At 32.2% G+C, this 20454-nt stretch overlaps 2 pseudogenes; both read left to right on the forward strand.

Annotated features, from left to right (window-relative positions):
- The first annotated feature begins 7863 nt into the window (after positions 1–7863).
- Positions 7864–8571, forward strand: LOC127079473 (cytochrome b6-like; annotated as a pseudogene).
- A 2018-nt stretch (positions 8572–10589) lies between these two features.
- LOC127079475 (cytochrome b6-f complex subunit 4-like) lies at positions 10590–11144 on the forward strand (annotated as a pseudogene).
- Positions 11145–20454: the final 9310 nt, after the last annotated feature.

Consider the following 20454-nt stretch of genomic DNA (forward strand, 5'->3'; position numbering starts at 1 on the left):
CACATTTTTTGAAATCATTTATATTACATGAAATTAATCCAGATTTAATTAGTCTCTTCATAGAACTAATACCAGAATGTGTTAGTCTATTATGCCATAGAGAAATAGATTCAAGCATGTAAGCGGAAGTAGAAATTTCATTAATAATATTGTCGGTAGTACATAGTTTGATCATTCCCTCATCGGAATATCCTTTTCCAACAAATACACCATTACGGGTCAAAATAATTTTTCCCGATTCGTAAATAGATTTAATGCCCAGTTTTCCCAATAAATCCCCACTAACAAGATTCCTATTCATGTCATGGACATGAAGCACATTGACGAGAGTGACTTTCTTTCCTGAAGTGAAGTTGAGTTTGACTGATCCAGTTCCAACAACTTTAGAATGTACTTCATTTTCCATATGCACTTCTTGTCCATCATTTGTCTCATAATAGGTTTTGAAAGCAGCCTTGTCATACGAGACATGCACCATAGCGCATGTATCATACCACCAACCTTGAATTTTGCCTTTGATTGCCATAATTTCGTTCACTGTAGCAATTATGTCATCATTTGCATGGACTACATTGATCTCGTCTTTTGACTTATTGTGCCTGCAATCTCTAGCATAGTGTCTAGGTTTTCCATAGACAAAACATCCGCTTTTCGGACCCTTATGACCGCCAGAATTCTTGAACTTGTTATGTTCCTTTTTTGTCCAAGATGACTCTTTATGTCATCATGTTTCTTCTTTCCTTTGGTGGTCACGACATTGACTTTAGAAAGACCCGTAGATTCTGATTTCTCCCTCTCCTTCGATTCCTCCTCGATTCGAAGATGTTTCTGGATTTTCTCCAAAGAGAAGTCCTCAGAATTGTGCAACAATTTCTTTCTGTATCCTTTCCACGAACGTGGCAGTTTTGCAATGATTGCACCGACTTGAAAGGTCTCAGGGATGTCTATTTTCACCGCTTTTATTTTATTCACGAGGACTTGTAACTCATGCACTTGGGGAAGAATGGGCTTGCAGTATATAAATTTAAAATCAAAATATTTAGAAATTAAAAACTTCTTTGTACCTTCCTCTTCGGCCTTGAACTTGAATTCAAGTGCTTTCCAGATTTCTCTTGCAGACAGATTATCCGTATAGAGGTCATAAAGACTATCAGACAGTGTATTCAGAATATGTCCACGACATAACATTTCATCCTCCTTACGTTTCTTGCGTTCCTTCTTTAGTTCTTCAGAGTCATTTTCTGATGGTTCAGGAATTGGTGTTAAGTCAGGATCTAATGCATAATGAACCTTCAGGGCAGTCAGTAGGAATGTCATCTTGTCTTGCCATCTGGTGTAGTTGGTTCCATCAAAGCGATCTAACTTGACAAGATCCTGATTCAAAATTTTGATGCTTGAAACTGCAGCGTCGGAAGCCATTGTGTAAATACTTTTAAGACTGTTAGAAATTTCGAGAAGATTAAATGGATCCAGGTTGAATCGTGAACAAAGTCACTTTTCTTAAAAGTATTTCAAGCACTCTCTTTGATGTCTTAGAGTCGGAAAGAAAGAATACCCAAGATAATTCAGCCTTTTGATCGAGTCTACACAAGACAGGTGAAAAACTTGAATGCAAGGAAATGTGTCTGAAATGTTTAAGAGGATGTGCAGATTTTTGAGTGAATGATTTTTGAATTCAGAATCATGTATTTATAGGTCATGCATGTGTTGTTTCATAAGTTTGCATCTTTTGATGAAAGAAAACATTTTCATCATATGTTGCAATGGTTCACCTATGATTATACAATGCACCACATCATGAAGTGTTGTATATTTTGAATTTGAAATTCAAACTTAAGCAACGATCAAAATCCTGGAGCAATACATAAGATTAATTTACAGCATGTCAGCCGAAGGCCGGCCACCGGAGCGCCGCCTCATTAACGCCGTGAATAGTCTGATTGCTCTGCTCAAGTGCCGCCTACAAGCCGCCACCAGCGCCTCTACGCCCATGGACCAGGTCCCAGAGCCGGAGCCGGTGTCGCCGATGTAAGTGTTGTTTGGATGTGACATGTGGCATAAGGCTTGGGACCACCACATATGTCCATGTGACACCTTATCCTCTTTGGCTCATTTGGTGAGTTTAATGTTTCAATGTCTTTATAAATACTTTTAATGTTAGCTCCACTTTCTATGTGAGACTATTTACAATACATTTATTATCATTAATTCAAAAGCCCAATTTTATCATATTGGAATATACCCATAGCAATTATTATTTATAATTTCCCACTAATACCACACGACACCTCATATGCGAGACTTTTTCCAAGCTAGTATATTAATCAAACACCATGATTCCTACTAAGATTGACATCACATGTTGGCGCAAAGAACACACAATAAATGAATAAAATAACCTCAACCTTATAAACTCCTTGGACCTGATTGGTAATATTAAGGAAACAACCCACATCTGAGAATATTTGGCTAAACTGTGAGCTTCCAAAAAGTATGATTTAAAGGTTATCTAAAGAGAAGTGAAAGAATGAGGTCAAATGCTTAAATGCGCCACAAGACCAACCAAGATAGGGAATTTATGTCCTACTTGAGAAGGCCTATACATGATAAAATATAAGTTCATTGTTGAAGCATACAAACTCGAACCTCTGAACAATAAGGTACTACCTAGAAATAAAAAATCAATGAATCTCCTCTTTTGTTTCAGTTAAAATATTACTAATTTTGGATGTAATAAGTAAATTAATTTTCTACAAACAATTTTTTTATTAAGGGACACAATTGTAATTACATCTAATTTCTATTGTAATAGAATCTTGACAAAAAAATGATTCAGTTTATTAATAAAAGTAGTTAGGTACACACTATTTTATTATGAAAGAGATTTTTTTTTAAGGATATACCCATTTATTATTATCTTATTTTTTATGTTTAACTTCTTACATGTTGTACATAAATCTCAAATTAAGAAACAACCAATCAATCAATAAATGAAGTGAAGGAGAAAAATCTCTACCGAAAACAAAGTCTAGATAAAGCTCCTTAGTAAAGGCACAACGTGATTAAAATGTCTATCAAAGGTTGAGTCCAAGTGAAATTACATATTAAGGATTGAGCTTGAGCACAACTTCTTATCAAGTGTTGAGTCTGGGGAAGCTCCTTACCAATGGTTACACATAATTAAAACACCTTATCAAAGGGTAAGTATGGATTAAATTCTTTGTTAAATATTGAGCATGAATAAAATTTAGTAGACCGAGTTAAAACAACAAAGAGCTCTCCCTAAAGAGAAATTAAGCAAACATAATTCATTCACCAAAATATAAGGATTGAACGTGATATCTTCTGTGTGAAAATAAATACTGAGTTAAACCCCATAAGACCAAGAAAATAAACTTAAACAAACTCAAGAAAAACAAACTTAAACTAATTTGTTGTCGACTATAAATTTCATGGCGTCAACTTTTAATAGGACAAAAGTTGGGAAAAGAAAGTGGAGAGTAGTGTCCATCCTAAAATCATCGACTTGCATTCCTTTCGCTTCATACTATTCCTTTAGAACATCTGAGCTCTTCATCTAGCTAACAAAATCTTCTTTTAGGGATTCAATATTCTCATTTTTATTCTTCTCTAATTGAGTGCGCACAACCTTCTCAATCTCTAAACTCTTCTTGATACATTTTTGTCACATATGGAATCACTAGTTATATTCAACTTGTTCTTGGTGGACGTTAATTCATCTCGACATTTTCACTAGTTGGTCGCCATCGATTATAATTGATTATAGATAACCTTCTCAAAGAGGAAGGTGTGAATATCGTACTCTACCAACATATCACTTGTTTTTTCAAGCTCTGTCTTCTTCACCCTGTAAACATCTTTAAATAAGTTCATGTCAATGTTCACAAACCAACATTTGTCGAATTTTTCATTCCTTAATGAAACGTTATATGTTGAGTGTGAATAGGGAAGTATAAAAATGGTCTAGAGGGGGATGAATATACTCTTATTAAAAATCCAACCGCTTTTTCAAAAAGAGTACCGATGTTTTTCAAAAGATGCGAGTGAGAAGTTTGAAGAGAAAATATACGTTTATTAAAACTTGATCACGTTAACACTAGATTGATTCACAAACACCACAAATGGTTTTATGATGATACTCAAATGTATTCAATTAATTCAGTTGTATATTCCACAAGGTGCGTTTATACAACGATTCAGTATCAATGAATTCTAACCTCAATTATTTCTCAGAATTTAATTACCAATTTAGCTTGATTAGGTACCACTTCTAACAAAACCTAATCTTACGCAATAAATTGTTATCAATTGAATAAATAATAAACTACATTAGAATTGAAATACCTAAGCATGAAAATCCTATAAAAATTAAATGCCAAAATAAGGAGAGAGATGACACCAAGATTTAAGTGTTTCAGCGTTCATCATCACTTTGCCTGCGTGCACTCTTCAATGGTTTCTCATTGGAGTCTGCATTGTTCCTTTTTATTTGACAAATATTTTCAATATTTTATACAATCACCAATCCACAATAATGATGAGAATTATAAAATCTCCTATCAGGATCTTGAATTGTATATAGAGTAATGCTAAACTCTTATGTGTAATCTTTACTCGATTAACGCTTCTTGGATCTTCCAATATGACCAATCTGCTCCAAGCCTTCGCGTGTAGAAATCAACTCCTCGATCCTACCGATTCCTTGAGCAATGAATTATATGAATATTTGAGAAGAACTCCCCCTTGTCTGTAGCCTTCCACACAGTTACTACCAAGGAAATTTGGAGAGAAAAACCTCATTCTTTTCACTAGAAATTGTCAGCACCAATGACAATAAACTCAATCTTTCAAGCTACTTGAAAATCTCAACCAAATATTCAAGAACGCGTCTACTTCAATCAATTTTAAAATCTCTCGCTATCAAGATCTGGAATCAAACTGAATTTGTAGATGTAAGAGTTTCGTAGCAGAAACTTTGAACTTTCAAAAAATAGAGGGTGTTGATTATTCATAGAATCACACATAAATGATTGTGAATTTTTTCATTTGTTATATGAAAAATGATGACAAAAAGGTTTTATATATGCTTGAGATTAAATACAAAATATGGTTGAAAAAGTTAGTTAGATTCAAATCAAGAGCATTTCATGATTTGAATAAACTGAACAAGTGAAGTGGAATAAAAGAAAACAAAGTTTTAACCCATTTTTTCAGTTGATTTAAATCAAGAACAAAGTCTGATTCGAATCAAAGACCCCGTGATTTAAATCTAGTGTTAATTCTGAATCAAATTAATCAAGATGAGCCAACATAATAATGTGAGAAAAATTTCTGACTCGAATCAAGTGTAAAATCTGTTTCGATTCAAATCAAGCAAAGATGACCCAAAATTTCTTGATTCAAATCATATGTAAATTTTGATACGTATTAAATTATTTGAGAATTTCTGGTTTTACTCTGCCCAAAGTGATTCAAATCAGGATATGTGCTTGATTAGAATCAAACATGCAAAATCTCAATTTTTCATAATTTTCAAAAGACTTTGATATATTTATTTCCACCTAACTTGAATCAATAACATATATGTCTCTTATTCCACTGACTAATGCAACTGATTAAGAACATCATGATTAAGTTTAAACCTAACTAATGGTTTATGCATGCTAAAAATGAATCATTTCAAAAGTTGGTCCATAGAGGTGCAACCATGAAAGAGACTAAATAATCGAAAGTAAATCAAAATGAAAGCAATAAGACAAGCAACAAAAAAAACTATATTGGGGGTGCTCCCCCTAAATGTATTTGAGACATGCAACTACATTCTCCTCCTTTTTGATACTTGGCAAGATTTCACTTGGGTTTGAGTCTACTTTGAGTAAAACGCAAAAAAAAAAATCTTATGCTCCCCATAAGACATTGCACACAAACCATAACATAAAATGCAAAAAGCTATGATTTACTACAAAATAGTTTTAGCGAAAATAAAATATATAGCAAATGAAAGTAAACAAAACCATCATTCTATTTAAAGCACGAAGAGTCTAAGACTCCTAAATCCCTACAAATCTTGTGAACGGGATCCAATGCTAATGGTTTTGTAAAAATGCCAGCAAGTTGACTTTTAGTGTCAACGTATTCAAAAACAACATCCCCTTTTCCACAGGATCTCTAAGAAAACGGTGTCAGATCTTAATGTGTTTGGTCAATGAATGAAGTACTGAATTCTTAGTGAGGCTTATTGCATTAGCACTGTCACACTTAATCAGAACACATCCAAGTTATAAATCCCAATCTAGTAATTGTTGCTTTATCCATAGGACTTGTGCACAATAACTACCTGCAACTACATATTCAACCTCAGCAGTAGAAAGAGTAATGATATGCTACTTGTTACTGTGCCAAGAAATTAAGCAACTTTCAAATAAGTGACATGTACCACTAGTACTTTTCTTATCCGACTTTCACCCCGCGGAATTGGAATAAAAAAACCCTACTAAACTACACGCACTACCTTTAGGATACCAAAGACCGTGATGGGAGATTCAGTTAAGATAACTCAAAATACGTTTAACGATATTAAAGTGGGATTCATTAGGTGATGCTTGATATCTGGCACACATGCACGCATTAAACATGATATATGACCTACTCACGGTTAAATAGAGTAAGGATTCGATTATACCTCTATAACTGAATACATCAAAATCCATTCCTCTTTCATATTTTTCAGTAAGTACATTTAAGGCCATGGGTGTTGAAATACTCTTCAAATCTTTCATATCGAACTTCTTGAGAAGCTCTAAGCAGTATTTCGTATAGCTTATGAAAGTGCCTTCTTTGGCTTGCTTGATTTTCAATCCCAAGAAATATTTTATCTCTCCCATAAGAGACATCTCAAGTTCTCCCTGCATCAAACTCATAAATTCTCGACAAAGAGATTCATTAGTAGACATGGAAATTATATCATTTACATAAATTTGAACCAAGAGAATATACTTTTCCTTATGTCTTATAAACAAAATGGTGTCAACTTTCCCACAATTGTATCCTTATTTGATCAAAAATCCACTCAGTCGTTCATACCAAGCTCTTGGAGCTTGTTTGAGACCATAGAGGGATATTTTAAATTTAAAAACATGATTAGGATTATCATGGTCCTCAAAACCTAGGGGTTGTGATACATAACCTCTTTGTTTATATGGACATTAAGAAAAGCAAGTTTAATGTCCATTTGGAAAAACTTAAAGTCCAGGCAGCAAGTGAATTCCAAAAGGAGTCTAATAGCTTCTAGACGAGCTACATGAGCATTAGTCTCCTTGTAGCCTATTCCTTCAACTTGATTATATATGTCTGCCACTAATATTTCTTTATTTCTAGTAATTACACTATTTTCATTTATCTTGTTCCTACTCAGGGAATTCTTGGACTTCGATTAAAGTTTTTTTTGGAAATCATCGTGGTTTTGGTATGAATCTTAGGTTTTAAATTAATTCTATAGGGTCTTAACAAGAAAATTATTATCAATAATAATTATAAAAGAAATAGCGGTAAAATATTATTACAAACACAATATAAAAAATGAAGCAAATAATATAATATTTAAGAGTCCGGTAAGGATCAAGAGTAAAGACGAGTGAGGCGACTTGAAATTTTAGCATTATAAACACTAAGAATATCTTTTGGATTTCTATTTTTTTTTATCTTAAAAAAAGATTGGAATCATAGGCTTAAATAAAAAAGACTAGAATCATAGGATTAAGTTAAGAAGTTAAAATTTTTTTATTACACATATTTGTTTTCCAAATAACAGTTATTTAAGTATTTTTGTTTGAGCCGTACGAGATGAAATTTTCATATACGGTTCTACGGAGGGTCCCTTGGTTTACCTATCTAAATAAAGTTTATGATTGGTTCGAAGAACGTCTTGAGATTTAGGCAATTGCCAGTGATATAACTAGTAAATATGTTCCTCCTCATGTCAATATATTTTATTGTTTAAGAGGAATTACACTTACTTGTTTTCTACTCCAAGTAGCGACGAGTTTTACTATGACTTTTTATTATCGTCCAACCGTTACAAATGCTTCTGTTTAATATATAACGAACGAGGCTAATTTGGTTGTTTAATCTGATCAGTTCATTAATGGTTAGCAAGTATGATGGTCTTAATGATGATATTGCACGTATTTCGTGTGTATCTCACAGGTGGTTATAAAAAACCTCGCGAATTAACTTGGGTTACAGGTGTAGTTTTGGGTGTATTGACTGCATCCTTTGGTGTAATTGGTTATTCTTTACCTTGGGACAAAATTGGTTATTGGACAATCAAAATTGTAACAGGTGTACCTGACGTTATTCCTGTAACAGGATCCTCGGTGGTAGAGTTAATGCGCGACAGCGCTAGTGTGGGACATTTTTATACTTTACATACTTTTGTATTACCTCGGTGGTAGAGTTAATGACCTTGAATCATTTTTATAGTTTACATACTTTTGTATTACCTCTTCTTACTGTTGTATTCTTGTTAAGTCACTTTCCAATGATATGTAAGTAAGAAATTTCTAGTCCTTTATAGAGAATATGAATCATAGATATTTGTAGTCAATCATTTTAGGGAGGAGTAATATTATTTCATTGCTACAAATATGCATTAGTTTTTTAATAAGACGTGTATTTGGATATTTCCCTCAAAATTAACAAAATCAATTGGATTCTTTATTTTACATACATGAATAGTTGAAGGGAACTCTCCAAAAAAAGTCCTCTATAGAGGATAATCCGGTTTGCTTGAAGATAATCTTCTCTATGATCAGACTCGATTATATCATGTATGAACATGTTCTGTAATATCCAGTAAAATAAGTAATATGATATAATCTAGATTATGTCATATGTATTTCATTAAAGTTAATAGTATGGAAATGCATTCATTTCCTATGCATTGAGTCAATTTATGATACTATCAGAGTTAAACAAGTAGATATAAAGAAAATAGGGTTGTATTATGGAAATCCTTTCTATGTCAAAAATTCCGAAATTCTTTTTGAGGTATAACATGCGAAAGGTTTAAGATCACCCAAGAAAGGACTTTTGATTTTGAAAACTGACTACTTAAAAATATGAACCGGATTTTTTGCATTTGCAATGGATAGTTGTAGTTTCGGAAGAAAAAAAAGAATTAAATCCATATTATTACATAGAATCATGATATATGAGTGACTAAAATAGAAAGAGTTTATATGTCTGCATTTAGTTTGTTTGATTCGTGCTCGAGTCGAAGGTGTGAAAAAAACAAGAAAGCGGGGGGGTGGGTTGAACATGGTTTTAAAAACAAAATCTTTTTACCAACTCAAAAAATCCACACAAACTAAAGAGATAAAGACACAAAGATTTTATCCTTGTTCGCTTGAAATGAAAGTTACTCCAGTCCATCCGCCAATGTGATTTTGCCTTATACACAAGAACTTAATCCACTATAACCAAACAAATTATAGAAAATCACAAAGCATAACTTTCTTTGTCTTCTCAAGGATCCAACTACAACTTAGTCTCCTTAGGAAAATCGTAAAGAACAACTTTCTTTGTCTTCTCAAGGATCTGACTATAATCTAGTCTCCTTAAGAAAATACAAACGAACAAGTTTGAGTGCAACTTTTGTGTTACAATTTGCTTCTACACAAACATATTTTACACAAATGAAATACAAACACTTAAATAAAAGTAAGCACAAAATTGAGAGCTTTCTTACAAAGAAAATAATCTTGTAAATTGTAACATCTTTCTTCAAGTCTCCAAGTCCTAATTATATAGCATAAGAAAGAGACCGTTAGAGGGAAATTTCGGGATACCAAAAAGCAGTTGCCCACTAACGAATTAGTGACAGGTCTGAAGAATAGTATTGTCCTTCGCCTACATTTTCTGGTAGTTGAAAGAATATTTTTGATTTGTACAATGTACTATTTGATCACGTATCCACTTGATCTTATCTTCAAATTTATTGGCTTCTGATGAAAATTTGATGAAGCATGAAGAGAAGAAACACAAAGCTGAAATCAGAGTCTTCAGTCAGAATCTTGACCACGTCAGCATCTGACTTAAGATCTTCAAAGTCTTCAGCTAAGTAACAAAACTTCAGAAGCTTGATAATCAGAGTTACATCCAGAAGAAGAAGTGGAAAGATCATTGTAGCAACAACATAGTGTCTTTCCAGAATTTCTCAGGAGTGAATCAGCGAAGAAGCATAAAGAACATTGCAGCAACAACATAACGTCTTTCATAACTTCTTAAGAGTGAATTAGCACAGAAGCAGAAAGATCATTGTAGCAGCAACGTAGCGTCTTTACAAAACTTCTCATATGTGATTTAGTGCAAAAGCGTAATTAAAAAAAAATGTTCAGAAATTGATGATGTTGCACGTCATAAACTCTGAATCAGAATTGGCTGTGAAAGCTATACAATAACAAACTGTTAGAGTACCAAAATTATTCTCACACAAATACTAAATTGTTATTATCAAAACTCAAAGGTATAGATGCAGAATCAAATCTTGTTCTAACAGAAAAACTATCATGTCTGGTTCTTTCGGAGGATGGATCTATAAGCATTCACCTATCCCAATAAAAAAACCTGACTTGACTGGTCATGTATTAGGAGCGAAATTGGCCAAAGGGACGAGTCATAATTGTTATGGAAAACCCTCATGGCCTAACGATCTTTTATATATTTTCAAGTAGTTATTATGGGTACTATTGCATGTAACATAGGCTTAGCGGTTCTCTAACCATCAATGATTGGGGAACCTGCAGACCCGTTTGTAACTACTTCGGAAATATTGCTCGAATCGTATTTTTTTCCCCGTATTTCAAATACTTCGTACCGTACCCAATAAATTATTGGGCATTATTTTAATGGTTTGAGTACCCGTGGGATTATTAACAATACCTTTTTTGGAGAATGTTAATGAGTTACAAAACCCATTTCGGCATCCAGTAGTAACAACTGTCTTTTTGATTAGTATCGTCGTGGCTCTTTGGTTGGGCATTGGAGCAACATTACCTATTGAAAAATCCCTAACGTTAGGTCTTTTTCAAATTGATTCTATTGGAAAATTCACTTTGAAATAACTAATCCCTAAGTACATCTATTTCATTTTAGACATATTCTAGATTGATTTGTGCTAAAGATTCAAATTTAATATTTGAACATTTCTTTTTATAAATTTTTATAAAAGTGAAAGATTCAAAAAAAATACAATGGATTTTAAATTTATACAAAATGGTTTTTGATTTGTAAAATGTTTAATATACTTTTTAAATCTTCTACGCAAAAATGTTCAATTTTCATAAGGTCTTCTTGACTCTTATTCAAAAGTTCCAATATTATATATATATATATATATATATATATATATATATTAATATATATATATATATATATATATATATATATATATATATATATATATATATATTTAAACTTTAAAAAAAATTATAGATTCAGGGAGACAATTCTAATTGGTCAATAAAATGGATTTCAATGTAATTTTTTATTATTTTCCCTTAGTTTATCCTTAACGAATCTATCATGATCATGAAAAGTAAAAAGGGGCAAAGTCATTTTGTGTTGATTGCTTTCAAAATATAATTTTTCTTCTTTTGCATGTAAAAAAGGAATAAATAAATAAATCAAATTCCGGGAGGTTTCATAAAGTGCTTCCTTAGGAGTTAAACTTCCATTTGTCTATATTTCGAGAAATGGTATCTCTTCTTTTTCATTTCCATTCATATAAGAAAGAATACTATGATTTGCATTTCTAACATGCATGAATACAACATCTATAGTATAACTTCCATCTTGAATGTTGTCTAGTGTTTTTATATGATATCCATGGTTTCTTTCAATTTTCAATTCAATACACAAATTAATAGGTTCTGTTAGGTTAGTTATATGTTGTGTATTATCAATGACTTTCACCGAAGGTGGTAAAATGATGTCTTGAGTAGTTACATATCCAGGACCTTTGAAACAAATAGATGCCTCCCGAGTTCCATACATATTACTTCTCAATACAATTTCTTTCAAATTCATTAAAATTTAATGTATTGATTTTTTGAATACCTATTATGATAGAATATGCACTTGGTATTTTCTTAGATTTTGCACGTGTGATACATATTCCTTCTGTTTGTCCGAGAAAAATTATTCGCATTGCAATGCCTATTGTATATGCTTGACATTTCATAAGTGGAGACAGATTAAAATGACCATAATAAAGACACTCATTGCCTAACCTTGATTCAACACACTTCCAATGTAGTGCCTGATTAGGTACTTTTAGTTTTTCTCGAATTATAGTAATATATTTTTATGAAACTCTTGATTTAAATGTTTATTTCTCTTGAAATCATTTTCTTTAATGTTTATTGTTAGTTTTACACACGTCTTTTTTTAGGAGCCCTACATCCATTATGTGGCATAGGAGTTACATCCCGTATAACCTTTAATAGTATCCCACTTTTATAAATAGCTCTTAATGTTGCATCTCTTCCTAGACCGAGACCCTTTATCCTGACTTCTGCTTGCTGCATTCCTTGATCAACTACTGTTCAAATAGTATTTACCGCTACGGTTTGAATGGTAAACGATGTCCCCCTTCATGTACCCTTGAACCCACATGAACCAGCGGAGGACCAAGAAATCACCCGACCTCGTACATCTTTAATAGTCACAATGGTATTGTTGAAACTAGCTTGAATATAAATAACCCCTTTGGTATTTTACGAGGATGCTTATGCGAACCAATACGTCCAGTTTTTCGTGAACCAATTTTTGGTATAGATTTTTCTATTTTTTCATTTTTATAAAATATAAGTCTGAAATATATGAATATATCCATTTCCTGTAAAAAAATGATTCTTTACTATTTTCTAACTAGTTATTCTATTGTATTCTATAATCCGATTAATATAGAATACCTTTTTTTCAAATATCAAGCAATAAGCAATTCTATTTATTAGAATACTTATAACTATAGACTAGATTCAAATATAGAATCTAAATATTTCAATTTTTATGATTTAGTATTTGAATTTTGAATAGAATTCAAATACAAAATCTTATTAATAGAAAGTCATTTTCTCTTTTAATATTATCCTTGTCTTTGTTAATATTTTGGATTGGAATAAAATACTATAAGTCGACCCCACCTACTGATCAATCGACATTTTTCACATATTTTACGAACAAAGGCCGCCACTTTCATATTTTTAACTCCTTAGAGATTAAATTGAATACCAAATTTATATATTGGAATAAAATAGGGGTTCCTTCCATTTTGAACTTCAAAATTTTCCTCCTAAAAAAATATGTTCAAGTTATAAAATAGTCTAATCGGATTGAGTCAACTATACTTCCATTTTTTCCTTTACCGGTCGTATATAGTAAGTATTTTTTGGAAACATAGCCTAGAATTTCATTTGAGTTCTATTTATCTTGAATTTTATTTCTCTAAAGCAACCTGAAACATACCCTCGTTGTTGATTAATTTAATCTTCATCCCATAATAATACTACAACATATGTTTTCTCTATTTCCTTCACCATCATAATAATGTCTTTGCTAAGTTCTTCCAAGATATCAATTTCTCAGAGAATTCAGATATCACCAAAAGTAGGATTACCATATATAAAACCTTCTCCCCAATTATTTCTAATCGAGAATTTTATTAGAAGTGATTTATGTTCTCTTGAATTCTATTTCTCTAAAGCAACCTTTAACATATCCTCAAAAGTTATTGATTAATTTAATCTTCATCCCAAAATAATACCACAATATATGTTTTCTCTACTTCGCACCATCATAATAATGTCTTTTCTAAGTTCTTCCGATAATTATATAGAATCAATATCATTAGGTATTTCACGAAAGTACCTAGAATAACTAAGTTTGAAACGAACGCAAAACAAGGTCCCAAACATCGTTACATTTAAATTGGATAAGCTCTTCTTGCATAACAAGTCACCATCCCTCGTCAAGTAAAGCATCATATATCGATTTATATTCAATTTGAGAGATAAAAGTAGAGTACTTATAGAAATTATCAATCAATGACGTAGTACTTACACCTCTTTTAATGTCTCCAAGAATTTGATCTAACAAATGATCTTTTGAGATTGTTCAATCTTGAGGTAGCTTGTTCGAGGTCTCTTGTTTTTCATACTCATGTAAGCTTTCCTCTTTATATTCCTTAATGTCCTCGACCTTTATTGAAGGTAGATGATCCTCTTTGGGACTTTTATCGTTGATCAGCTTTTCCGTTATCACAACTAAAACCTCAGAACAAAGACCATCCTCTTCTTTTAGGGCGACGACTCATAAAAAGCAACATGAATTGACTCTTCTACCGAAGGAATTCTACGATTGTAAACCCTATACAATTTACTCGTAGATGAGTACCCTAAGAAAATTCCTCCATCGGACTAAGCATCAAATTTACCAAGATTGTCCTTTCTGTTCTTTAAAATAAAGCGTTTGCAACCGAAAATGTAAAAATAAGAATATTTGGTTTTCTACCCTTAAGTATCTCATAAGGAGTTTTCTCTAGGATGGATCGGGTGATCACCCTATTTAAGACATGGCATACGGTATTAATCACATCCGCCCAAAAATACTTAGGTAGGCTCATTTCATTTATCATAGTCTAGGCCAATTCTTCTAAAACACGATTTTTACGCTCAACGACACCATATTATTATGGAGATCTCGGACATGATAAATTACGAGTAATCCCATTTTTGGTGTAAACATTTTGAAATTTATGGTTAACAAGTTCACCACCATGATCACTACAAAGAATGAAAATTTTAAAACCAAAAACATTTTGGACAAGCTTAGCAAAATCAGCGAAAGCCTTAAAAGTTTCATCGTTATAGGATAAATATAACGTCCAAGTGAATCTAGAGTAGTCATCGATAATCCTAAACATGTAATAGCTGTCTCATAAACTTCTTGTCTGCGAAAGACCAAACAGGTCTATGTGGAGAAGCTCGAGAGATTTTGATGTCAAAATAAACTTTTTCGATTTAAACGACACTTTTGTTTGCTTTACTAATTGGCAAGCATCACATGGTTTGTCTTTTAAAAACTTTATTTAAGGAAGACCAAGTACTAGATTCTTGGATGCTATCTTATTCATTAAGTAGAAATGCACATGACTTTAGCACCTATGTGATAAACAAGAATCTTCACCCTTGACTACTAAGCATTTAGTCCCATGCACTGACACACCATCTAGATCAAGCATATAAACATTATTAATCATAGAACCCTTAAATATAAGGTCCTTACTTGCCTTATGCTCAATTATATAACTAAGAGTATCAAAAAACTAAAACATACCCTTTGTCGCATAATTGGCTATTGCTAAGTAAGTTGTGTTTAAGCCTTTTGACTAAAAGCACATTTTAAATGGTAATTGTGGAAGGATTTCCCACAATACCTTCAACAATAATTTTACCTTTCGTATTGTGTTCGTACGTGACATGACTGTTTTCCTTCTCATCGAACTTAATGAACATGAAAGCATCTCTCGTCATGTGTCTTAAACATCCACTATCTAGAAACCACAATATTTTCATGGAGGCAAGACTTCCCTGCGATAATCAAATATGTAATTTAAGTCCCCAACTAGGGGGTCCTTAGGGGTTAGTTGAGATACACTTAGAAACCCATGTCATTTTACCATTGGGAACTTGAATATTCCTAACCGTACAAAAAAGCCTAATGTGACCCATATCACTACAATAATGACAAATATCTTTAAATGAAATGCTTATTCTATTTCCTCTATTTACATGGTGGATTTTCTTAAAAACCTTCCCCTTTTCACTCGAAGAAATAGAGAAAGTGCAAGATAGTGAAATAGCATGTGTTAGTTGTCCTTTAAGAGTTTCAAATTCAAGTTTTAAAATTGGACACTCAACATATTCTACTATTTCCATCTTTTCAACTAAAGTATCTGAAACATTATAACGCTCATCAACTAGAGATATATGCGTTTCCTTAAGAGTTTCTAAAGCGTGATTAAGATTATTTATCTCCTCTTCAAGTTTTAAAATCATTTCTTTTTGGATATAAATATTATTAAAAGCATTTATGAAATTAGAATACATATGATTGAACGATTTAGAGAATTGACTACAAGAATACTCATTATCAGAATTAGAGATATATAACTTTGAAGTTTCACCTTTCTTACATGTCACAAAACATAGGTTGACACACCTATCATCCGAACTTGAACAAGAATCAGGGGAGGAGCTCTCATCCTTTTCTTCTCATGTGATATAGGCTCTATGACCTTTGGAGCTTTTTCCTTTCGTCTTGTAGAATTCCTTATCTTTCTTTTTATGATGTTCAATGAGACTTGGACAAGTGGTTCTAAAATTTCCTGATTTTTCACATTTGTAATACGTAATATCACCATCCTTTTTCTTGTGTTCTTTATTAGGTGTGTGAGTATTTATGAAATTCACTAGGTCCTTAGTCTCTATGATTGAGATTGTTTCTCTTTAAGTATCTATTGTAGCATTCGACGAATAAACCCATATCTTACTTTTTAGAATATTCTTCTTCAGAGCTATCACTTTCTTCCTTTGAAATCTTCCCTTTAGATGACGAAGCTTTCAAAGAAAGATCTTGTTTCTTTTCTTTTCCCTTCTCTTTACTTTTCGACTTTACTTCGCTATCGGCGAGTTAAATCAGCTCATTCTCATGCTCGGTAAACTTTCCAAATAGTTTTGTAATATCTAAAGTATTAAGATCGTTAGATACTTTAATAGCATCAACCTTTAGTTGCCACTCCCTGCACACAGACCTCAATATTTTGTTAGTAAAATCTTTGTTAGAAAAGATTTTCTCAAGTTGTGTAAAGTTTTGATTAAATAAAGGAATCTAGTTTGCATGGAATCTACGGGTTCTCCGGGTTCCATAAGAAATAGTTCAAACTCCTCTATAAATGTAACTCCCCAATTTTGATTATTTTATTTTTTAATTGAGTTTTAGAGTGATTTAATTATTTTATTAGTATATTGAAGATGGTTGGATTTTTAGTATAAATTATTATAATTTTTATTTATTTAAATTAATAGAGAAAAATGAAAATTTGTGGTTTTAGAGAGAAAACTAGATTTTTAATAAAATTAGAGTGGTGAATGGAATTCGTGAGAATTGAGGGAAGTTGGTAGAATTAATTAAATAAAAATAAAAATAGGGTTTTCATTTTAATAGAGATGGGAAATAGAATGAGGGAGCTATTTGGTGAGAATAAATTGTCAGCAAAGTTGAGAGCAAAACCCTAGTAGAGCAAGAGTAGGAGAGAACCTCCATAGGCAAATTCCAAAGCTTTTATGCAAATTCGAGGTAAGGGGATAGAATTATTTAATATATGAGTTTTAAGCATAAGGGGTAGTGGGGAGTCCTTATCCTCTTTTCCTTTTTCTCTTTTATGTTTCCTCTATTGATGAATGAATTGAACCTTGAAGGAGTTTTGTAAAACATCTTAGGGTTACTGTTGTTGATCCTAATTTTCGTGCTCTGTTAATTACTGAAATTATATAGTATGTGTTAAAATGTTACGATTGATGTTATAGAATCCTCTAATGATATGAATGTTATTAATTGATATTATATCTATTAAAATGTTATGATTTATGCCATAAAGTTCTCTATTAATATGGATGTTATAAATTGACATGTTATGTGTTGAGATTTTGTGATTGATGAGTTCTGATTTGCGATGAGCAATGTTATTGTTGATGAGAGAATGTTGATTTTTGAGTTTAAACCGCCATGAAAATGAAAATATAAAAGTCTAAAACTGTTGTAGAGAAAAAAATGCAAATATAAATAGAAGGGGAAGTTGGGTCACAGAGCGCTACAATAATAGAAGTTCTCTAGTTTTTATACCAGACGCATAGTCAAATTGCAGTCCTGCATCGATCATCTTGTTTCATGCGTAACTGGAGTTTTGTAACTCCGATCGAGATGCAAGTAATTGCGTTTGGAAGATGATTTGAATAACCTTTGAAATGGAGAGTTTCATAATTTTATCATAAGTCTATATTATTTGATGATACTGCGAAGTTAGACATTCTGTTTTAGAGTTGATGCAGGAAATATTGTGATATGGTTGAACTGAAATGAATAGAACTATAGTTAGAATACTCCAATTGAGACGCAACAAGTTGTGTTTGAAAGAACGTTTAAAGAAACTTCCAATTGGAGTGTTTCATAATTTTATCATAAGTCTATAATATTTGACGCTATTATGAAGTTAAACATTTTATTTTAGAGTTAAATCAAGGGTTTAGGGACCTTATGGGTAAACTTAAAGGGGCAAGGTTTTTTTGGAAACCCTTGGAGCTGCTTAAGGAATTTGAATATATTTATAAATAATTAGGAATTTAGTTATAAATACGTTTAGAGTTGAGTTTGATGAATAATTAAGTCATTTGACTCAATTATTTTTTAGTGGTTTCTGACTCTTCCGACTATTTAATGTTGTTTGATGAGTATTGATGAGAAAATTATATATTATAATTATGATGTGAGTTTATGGTGAATCCCTTATGAAAAGGGAAATTGTTGAATTTATGCTGAGATGTTTTGGTTCAGTGGAACCATTTATGTGGCCTTGCATTGGCGATGATTTTTGTTGAATTTTAGGTTCGAAGGAACCAGTGATGTGTAGTACTTATGTCTAGTGACGAGGATTAGAGTTGGAGGATTGTGGATGACGGTTTGTATTGTTTATTGAATTCATGCATCATATATATTGGAGATAGGCAGGAGTTCGACCTAGAGACGAGTAAGGACTTCGGTCCGGTGACAAGTAGGACTTCGGTCCAATGACGAGTTGACTAACTTCTGAATATCCGAATTTAGGTACCACATGCATTGAAGTAGATGAGATGAATACATTGAATACATAATTGGATTTGTTGATTAATTATTCTGTTGTTGGATTTGTATGATTGATTTAGCTGTGATAATATAACACCCTTGTTGTTTATACACAACTAATATATATATATATATATATATATATATATATATATATATATATATATATATACACACACACACACTAAGGAGTTTTAGTTGTTGCTCGTATTGAAGGATGACATAGTTTTCTTCTTTGTTGTTTATCTTTTCGTGTTGTTTAGTTTTCCTTGTGTCGCTCTGATAGTGTAATACTGAATTGGGAATACCTTATTCTTTTTTTGTTTTTTTATGCGAGATGATGAATTAACTATTTTATGATTAATTGAAGTTGATTTCTAATTATGATACAATTTGAAGTACTATGCTGAGAAATGTCACACCTTTATGATGCCTTTTATTTTGCATGCTTTTTAAATTATGTTTTACATTTTAGGGTGTTACAGTAAACATATTGATTTTAGAATCTGTGATGTCATTCGTTCCCTCAAAGAGAGTTTGGAGAGCGTCCCACGTACCTTTAGCACTCGTATGATGTGAAATTGAGTAGAATACTTTCGAGCTTAAAGCAAAGATAAATATGCTCATCTCTTTCAAATCATATGAATCCTTTTTGGTCCCATCATCCGTCCAATCCTTAGGATGTTCGACAACGTCCTTAACATACTTAGGGATATATGGTCCATTGGTGACAACATACCATAGGTTTTTGTCAGATGATAATAAGTGTACATACATGTTCGCTTTCCAATAGTATAATCTTTGCCTTTAAAAATAGGTGCTCTTTTATACACTCCCTTAGGATCGTCATCATCCACCATATTCACAACTTTTGGATGTCGATTAGATATAATCAAAAGACCAGGTCTTGATGCCAATTGTTGGGTGTGAATGGAGAAGTAGAAAAATGGTCTAAAGGGGGTGGGGGGGGGGGGGGGGGGGGGTGAATAGACCCTTATTAAAAATTGAACCGCTTTTTCGAAAAGAGTATCAACATTTTTCAATAGTTATGAGCAGAAAGTTTGAAGCAAAAATATGGAAATTATACGTTTATTGAAATTTGATCACGTTAACACTAAATCTATTTACGAACACCATTGATGGTTTTATGATGATACACAAAGGTATTCAATTGATTCAATTATATATTCCACAAGGTGTGTTTATACAACAATTCAGTATCAATGAATTCTAACCTCAATTATTTCTCAGAATTGTATTTGATCTTCCGATTCAGATAACTTACCATGGTCATAACCCTTAGTGGAAACTTATGACCCCAAGAATGGTCATAAACATTTTCAGGGCACCATGTTCTCTTTAGCTACTCATTTCGTATTGTTAAAAGATGAAACAAGCCTGCCATTAAACCATTACACATTATTTGGAAAAGAATTCTTAAAATCCAAAATATTAAGGTGAAATTGAAAAGGA

Source organism: Lathyrus oleraceus, chromosome 5 (assembly GCF_024323335.1).
Source record: "Lathyrus oleraceus cultivar Zhongwan6 chromosome 5, CAAS_Psat_ZW6_1.0, whole genome shotgun sequence".
Classification (NCBI taxonomy): Eukaryota; Viridiplantae; Streptophyta; class Magnoliopsida; order Fabales; family Fabaceae; genus Lathyrus; species Lathyrus oleraceus.